This window comes from Chelonia mydas, chromosome 1 (genome assembly GCF_015237465.2).
Source record: "Chelonia mydas isolate rCheMyd1 chromosome 1, rCheMyd1.pri.v2, whole genome shotgun sequence".
In the NCBI taxonomy this organism is placed as follows: domain Eukaryota; kingdom Metazoa; phylum Chordata; order Testudines; family Cheloniidae; genus Chelonia; species Chelonia mydas.
The window spans coordinates 65,271,577-65,279,798 of NC_057849.1; positions in this window are offsets into that span (position 1 = coordinate 65,271,577).

The window sequence follows — 8,222 nt, forward strand, 5'->3', positions numbered from 1 at the left end:
ATAATGGTCAGTTTCTTAAAACCTTTTCCAGACAACATAAGATAAGGGAAATAGATTTGCTTTTCAATTGGGATTCACGCTGTCTATTCATCACAGCCTCAATCCAGAATTTATGACATTCTGGGGTAAATAGACTCTAAGAGCCTATAAAAGCACGGCTTGCCAGGCTGACAGTTTCAAAGACAATTGCCCAGTATAGAAAGTGGGAAAGGGAAAACATGACTCACACCAAGATCTACTTGGAGAGTGGGCAATGTACAACAACTACCTCGCTGTTCTTTCCATGACCCACAATGATAGATACAGTCACCTGGGATCGTATGATGACTCTAAGGAGTTTAGGCAGCAAGAATATAAGAATGGCCATTCTGGATCAGAACAGTGGTCCATCTAGCTCAGAATCCTGTCTTCTGACACTGGCCAATTATCAAGTGATCCGTCCCCTGTTCTCCCATCCCAACTTTTAGCAGTTAGAGATTAAGGAACATCCTGTAGCTGACCAGGCCAGTGGTGGAAGCAAGAGTTTGACCTACTGGTTAGAGCTGGATCCAGCAAATGAGCTGAGGGTCAGTACCAGAGGGACAGAAGCCAAATGCCAGAGCCAGGGGGTAAACCAGAGTCGTAAGCAAGAGGCAGAGGCAGGGATTTAAACCAGAAGTCTGAAGTCAAAGAGAAGCATGGGCTGGAGCAGAGCCTGGAAGCAGGCTGGAGCAGGTCTGGAACAGGCTGGACCAGGACTGGAACAAGGGCAAATGCAGCAGTAGGCATGATACATGTTGAGCAGCCACTGATCTGCTGTGGAGGCCAGGCATATAAGTAGGGCTGCCAAACCAGCAGGCAATCAGGGGCTAGGGCCACTCTGTCAGTTCCAAGGCAGTGCAGCTGGGTTAAGTGGTTATCTAGCAGTGCAGTTAATTAGGGAACAGGCCAGCAGTTGGTCCTAGTGGACTGGTACAAGACAGCACTTCCCTCCTTTCACAGTCATCTCCCAGGGGACCTTGGGCCAGATTTTGAGAGGTAGGCCCAGCGAAAAGTGTGCAGGAGGTGTGGGGGTTGGACATGTTCCACAGGTTCCTGTGAATGCTCCTCTGGGCCATAACCTTCCCAGTGAATCAGATATTGGAGTCTTCTGAAGACTCAGTGGGAGTCCAGAATCTGCTGGACCACATTTTCCTCTTTGTCCTCCACGGTTATTGGTGCGGGGGAGGAGGGAGGTGTAGCATGGTGTGGGAAAAGTTTCAAGAAGGAGACATGGAACATTGGGTGGATTTTGAGCGATTCTGGCAACTGCAATCAAATGGCTACCAGGTTAAGTTCTTCCATGATCGCAAATGGCCCCAAGTATTTGTGGTTTAGCATCACGAATGGATGAGTAGATCACAGGTTTTGGGTGGACAACCAAACTTGTCTCCTACACTGAGGTTGGAAATCAGCTGACTGTGTTGGTCAGCATGGTGCTTGTATGTTGTCTTAGCCTCTTCTAACCAGTTACCAAGTTCTTGATGTATTTGATGAATATTTGTGGTGAGGTCATCAATGGTGGGCATTGGCGAGTCAAGGGGGATTTTGGGGTGATTATTCATTAAGAAAGAGCTCTGTGGGTTCAAAGCATGTTTGGAGCTGTTGTAAAGGAATTCTGTACGGGGAATGAGACAATCATCCTAATTTAAGAAGCAGCATAGGTACTGCTCCCAGACCTGATTGATTCTCTCTGCCTGAAAATTGGTACTAGGGTGGTAAGTGGTCAAGGTACAAGGGCCAATACCCAGGAGGCACAGAAATTCCCACCTAAGGGGAAATGAACTGGGACCCCCAGTCAGATACTATGCTTGTGGACAACCCATGAAGACCAAAGACATTGTCTTTGAATAGGCAGGCTGATTCCTGGATGGTGAGGAGGCTGCATCATGATATAAAATGTGTTATCTTTGTCAGGTGATTGACTACAGCTAGTATAGTGGTGTACCTTTGGGATGATGACAGCTCCATGATCAAGTCCATTAACATGATGGTCCAAGGCCAAGGTTGAATGAGCGAGGGCTGAAGGAGATGAAGTGTTTTGGAATGGGGGCATTGGTCCACGCACAGAGGTCACAGGACTGGGGGTAGGTTGCTACCAAAGGGCGGAGGGCCAGCCACCAGAAATTCCTCAACACCAGAGCCTAAGGAGCATTCCTCAAGTGAGGTGACCCACCAGAGGAGCATCATGGCAGATTCACTGGATATGAAGCCTGGGTCAGCCATTGTGTATGTATATTTGGTGCAGGCACAAGGTGTCCACATTTCCCTTGTCAAACATATCTGCAAGGTCATGGTATTTTCAAAGTATTTTGGTGGTGGCAAGTGGAATGGTTGGGGGCATGCCCAACTCCCATGTGTCTGTTCCTTTGCAGCAGGGATTCCTCAAATAATGACACAAGCTTCAGAGGATACCAGCTGTCTCTTTGGCCTCAGGAAGGCAGAATCACAGGCAGTTCAGTGAGCAAAAGCATACTGTCCCTTTTTAGCAATGGATATGGGGGTCATGATCAGTAAGCCAGGGCATTCCCAGGATGACCAGAGAGTGGGGGGCCCGGAGAGTTATCACCCTAAAGGGGGTGGTCCAGTGAATGATTGACCCTGAGGGCAGTAGAAATCCATCAATAATTTCCACCAGATCTGGGGAATTCTTATGTATTTCAAGGATCCTATGGACCTTAATCACATCCTAGTCCATAAAATTATCTGAGGCCCCTGTAGTCGACCAGAGCCTCCTGGCTAGGCTTCTTGGGATTAGGAGCCGCAATGGCAGTTGGAGATCTATCAAGGCAGGATTCACAGTTACCGCTGTCACAACAGATCAGCGCAGCCCAGCACATCTTACTGGGGCTGGAGCTTGGCATTTCCTGACCCTGAAGCTGGTCTTAGTTTTGCAGAGTATCTCAAAGCGAAGTGTCCACAGCCCCACACTACAAACACAGACCCAAAGTTTGGCGCCGGCTCTTCTCAGTCTCAGACAGGCATGAGCAGACCTTGTTGACATGAGTCATGGAGTGGGTCCCGCAGTGGGGTGTGCAATTGAGAGGTGGGAGGCTGGGACGTTGACAGGGCTCAAGCTGGGCCACATTCATGGTGTTGTTCGGTAAAGTGGTCCTCAATTCTGATACATAGGTTGATCAGGGCATCAAGACGGGATAGCAGCTTGACCCATGCCTTTATATCAACATTCAGCCCAGTACGAAACTGTCGCTGCGCAACTTCATTTCCCTTGGTGTCTGTGGAGAGGCGACAAAATGTATCATTGTATTGGGCAGCTGATTAATGCCTTTGCTGTAGCTTTGTAGCTTAGCTTCAGCAGTTTGGGTGTGGTGGGAGCCACTAAAGATAACTGACATGACCTGAATGAACTGCTCCAAATGTCCCAGGTGGGGTCTGGACTGTTCCAAGTGGGGGCAAACTCAGGCCAAGTCCTCGCCAGTGAGAAAACTAATGATTAGCCCTGCTTGGGCCTCATCTGCAGGGAACAATTTGGGGCATAGAAAGAAGAGGAGCCAGGATGGGTTTAAGAAATCTCAGAACTGACCATAGTCACCAGGAAACTTGTCTGGGAGTGGGGCCTTCAGCTGCTGGGTATGGACAAGAGCCGGGGTTGTCAGCGAAGCAGCCTGAGCTTCTGGTGCTGCATTCTTTGTGTTCAGTGTGGACACCTGCACCTGCAAGTTCTGTATGGCCCCCACCTGTTCTGCGAGGGAAAAACTGGCTTGAATGGGGTCCATGTTGGCAAGATGGGCCCCTCGCCTTTGTGTGGGCTGCTCAAATAGAAGGTGAAAGGGCCATGGGCTGTCATGCCTAGTGGTGGAGGCAAACATTTGGCCTACTAGTAAAAGCTGGGTCCAGGGTGGACAGAGTCCAGGAAAAGAGTCAAGGACACTACTGGAGGGCCAGAAGCCAAACGCCAGAGCCAGGATGTAAACCAGAGGTGGAGCCAGCAATCAGTACTGCAGAGACAGAAGCTGAATGTCAGAATCAGAGGGTCAGCCAGAGTTGTAAGACAGAGGCAGAGCCAGGGATCAAAGCTAGAAGTCTGAAGCCAGAGGGGAACAGGGGCTGGAGCAGAGCAGGAGCAGGGACTGGTTGCAGGCTGGAGCAGGAACTGGGTTACTGGAGCAAAGGCAAGCACAGCTGCAGGCGTGGTACAGTCAGCAACAGCTGATCTGCTGTGGGGACCAGGTTTAAAAACACTCCGTCAAGGGCTGGGCCCACTCTGTCAGGTCAAAAGCAATACAGCTGGGTTCATTGGTTGCCCAGCAGTACAGTTAGTCACACAGCAGGCAAGCAACTGATCCCAACTGGTTTATTCCCTCACACACACATAGAATGGGGTTGCATCTCTGGCTAATTGTCATTGATGGACCTATTCTCCATGATCTTATCTAATGCTTTTTTGAACCCAGTTATATGTTTGACCTTCATAATATCCCCTGGCAATGAGTTCCACAGGTTGACTCCTTCCAAGACTCTGTGGAAATCAAAACAATGGTGACTGCAAAAGAGTGAGTGTCCAGATTTGGTGATAAGATCCTGATCTTAGCACCCCCACAGCCAAAGAGAAGACCCATCCTTTTGGTCCTTGTGTTCCCACAATACCATCAGATGAAGTGAGTTATAGCCCACAAAAGCTTATGCCCAAATACATTTGTTAGTCTCTAAGGTGTCACAAGGACTCCTCATTGTTTTTGCTGATATAGACTAACACGGCTACCCCTCTGAAACCAATACAATCAGAGTGACTCAAGAACACTACGCAAAAAGTTATAGAACATTCTTTTACTTGTACTTTCAAAAGATGTAATTAGAAGGAAGTGTGCTGAATACAAATCCTCTTGACTGAATTTTAATTACATCATATTTTATGATTTAAATATCATGGTGTTGGACACAAGAGAGAGACTGAGATTCAGTGCGCAAATTAGTCACCTCAACACCACAATGTGGTTATGTGATAAATGAAGGTGCGGGGGTAGCTCCCTTTTATGGACACCCAGCCAGCCAATTAGCTACAAAATCCCTGTTAGTAGCTGTTCTCTACTTGCTTTACCTGTCAAGGGTTAAAAAAGCCCATAGGTAAAAGGAAGGGAGTGAGCACCTGACCAAAAGAGCAAATGGGAGGTCTAGAACTTTTTAAAATTGGGAAAAAACTTTCCCTTTGTCTGTCTGTTGTTCTCTGAAGGGAGGAGGCACAGAGCAGCAATGATGTAAGAAGCTTTAAACCAGGTATGAAAAATCATCAAATCATACCTAGAATTTACTTATCTGAAACCCCAGATATATAAGTAGATCAGGGAATGTCTAGGAAGACGTGATTAGGTTTATCTCTTTCATTTCTTTATGGCTTGTGGACTCCTCTGTGCTTTTGTTTTGCTTGTAACCATTAAGCTGAACCTCAAGAAAACCATTCTTGGTGCTTAATTATTATATTTGCTCTTTAAATCTAGCAATAGCCTAAGTTCCAAATGTATTTTCTTTCTTTTTGTTTTTAATAAAATTTACCTTTTTAAAGAACAGGATTGGGTTTTTGTTTCCTAAGAGGTTTGTGCACGTTGTTTAATTAGCTGGTGGCAACAGCTGATTTCCTTTGTTTTCGTTCTTAGCTCTTCCTTGGAGTGGGGGTGAAAGAGCTTGAGGGTACCCCACAGGGACGAATTCCCAAGTGCGCCTTCCTGGGTCCAAAGGGGTGGGGTTTTTTTTGCACTTGGGTGATGGCAGCATCTACCCATCCAAGGTCAGAGAGAAGTTGTAACCTTGGGAGTTTTATACAAGCTTGGAGTGGCCAGTATTACATTTTAGAATCCTTGCAGGCTCCCACCTTATGCACTCGAAGTGCCAGAGTAGGGAATCAGCCTTGACAAGTTACAATACAGACTATGTATATTTTTTTATCAAAATGGGACAGACATGGGTCTTTTTTTCTGATCCTTGAAAAGAAGAGTATAGAAATATGTCAAAGACTTGAAAAGAACTTTATTATAAACAGATCAAATTGAAGGCAAGGCCAGAGAAAATAACGTCAACCTAGGGGACAGACAGTCCAGGGAGAACATTGGCTGGCGAAGTACACAACAGACCCTGAGGCAACTCTAAACAGACCTATACAACTGCCAATGGAAGTGCAGTCTGATAAGAAGTGTAAGACCACTGCTGTAAAAATAACGTCTCCCCTTCAGAAATGCATTTCTATTATTTCAGCTGAAGAGGTGGCAGAAAGGTGATACAAGCGAATGGAGCACATGGCATACCACCAACCTCACATAATATGGTCTTTTGAACAAAATATCTGATACTCCTTAAATAAAGATAGAGTGTCCTGAGATAATCATTACCTACTTACAACTCTGATTAACAAATAACCCACCATTTTCAAGTGATTATGTGCTTCTAAAAAGGAAAGTAGATTATTAGTTTGTTTCTTTTTAAAATTGTGTTGGGTAATATATTAAATTGTGTGTGTTCTGTGACTCTTCTTCTTAGCATATGCGCAACGTGCCTCAGGTGGCACATGACCAGGATTAATTAATGAATTTGGTCTACTGGTTGGATCATTATCTTCTCCAGCCCATTATCTCTTCTCTCTATATATATTTATATAATGAGAACTGGGAATGCCTCATGCTGAGCAAATTGACTGTCCTAGAAGGTACAATGAGGTAGAAATCATCTAATGTGTAACTACAAAAGAATCTTGTTACAAAGATTAAACTTATTGCTGAAACAGGAAATGGCAAAATGTTTAAAGATCTAGCTACAGCTGACATAGGTTCTCCTTTCCTATTGCTGTATCTGGAAGTTCAAGAAGCATTTAACACTATTGATCATAATATTATTTCAACCTGATTTCAGTTTCTGGTGGGAGAGACAGTTAGGATGGCTTGAGGATGGTGTGCTTCCTATTTCTCTTAGCTAACCATATGAGCATTAGGGTGGGGGGAGCAATGGACAGATAAAAATTCAGAGGCAATCTGTTTAATTTATATTCAGGTTTAGTAAGAGATCTTTGCATCTCTTATACCAAGCTGCTAACAAGGAGTCTAGTTTTGTACTAGCTTTTGGTTTCATTGAGAGGACAATTATATGTAGATTCACTTAGTTCTTCCATGTTAAGTAGCAGGATAAGCTAATGCTAGCCCAAGGAGGGGTAAGAGGAACGCGATAGCAGATATGCTATTGTTTGCTGTAGTCTCACTCAGGATTTATCCACAACCCCGGACCTGCAGCACTCTTTGTTCTTCCTAGGAGACTGTGTAGAGGCAACATGTGTTACAGCTGCCTGCAGGGCTGAGATGACTGTGAGTTGTGACTAGTTTGCTCCACTCTTATGTCCAAGTTATATTTTGGAAACAAAAACAAGCTGGACTGCAATGGCTTGTATTGGAAGTTAGATTTTTTTTTGATGGAGAAGAAGAAATATGGAGTCAGTATTGTTGCATCAATTGGAGCAGAGTGGGCCTAATCTCATTGATCCAGTAATAGCTGAATGAAAGTTAACACAATATCCCAGTAACTTATAACAATGAATGGTAATAGAAAAAACATGGAAAAAAGACTGCATTTGTATAAGCAATAAAAGACTAATGTGATCCAGGTACTTTGCCGAGGTCATAAATTGCAGACAAGAGGATTTTGAAAGCAGAAAATAATGAGAAAATTGGTGTGTTGGAAATTAGGCCTTAACTGGAGATGGCCTAATCTGCACCTCTTATGGTATTTAAAAAAAAAAAAAAAAAAAGAACTCTTGGGGGATTTCTTTGGGAAAGGTTGAAATGCTTCTGTTTCATTCAAAAATCTTTGCCCTTCATCTCTGAAATTTAACAAATCTCTGAGATGTCTAGGCCTTTGCACATGGTGTAAACAGAAGGCCACTATTGCTGGGGCAGTGAGAATCCCAGACTGATGTACTTGAGGTGCTTCCCTTGTCTTCATTTTTATTGTATGTCTGTTTCCAACCCCCACTATTTTCCTCCCTTCCTCTCTTTTCCTCTCTTGGCTTCTGACCTGACCCTGAGATCAGGTGCATCAAACATCACCAGCATAAGACAGCTCATCCAGCCTTTCTCTGGCCAGCCTGAAAAGGAGCTGTATAAGACCTGCCACACCCATCCAGCTGGTGTCCTAGGCCAAAGAAGCAAGGCAGAACCCAGAGATGAGTCTGTTTTGCCAAGGAGCCTGCCCTGAGCTGTTGCCCATAA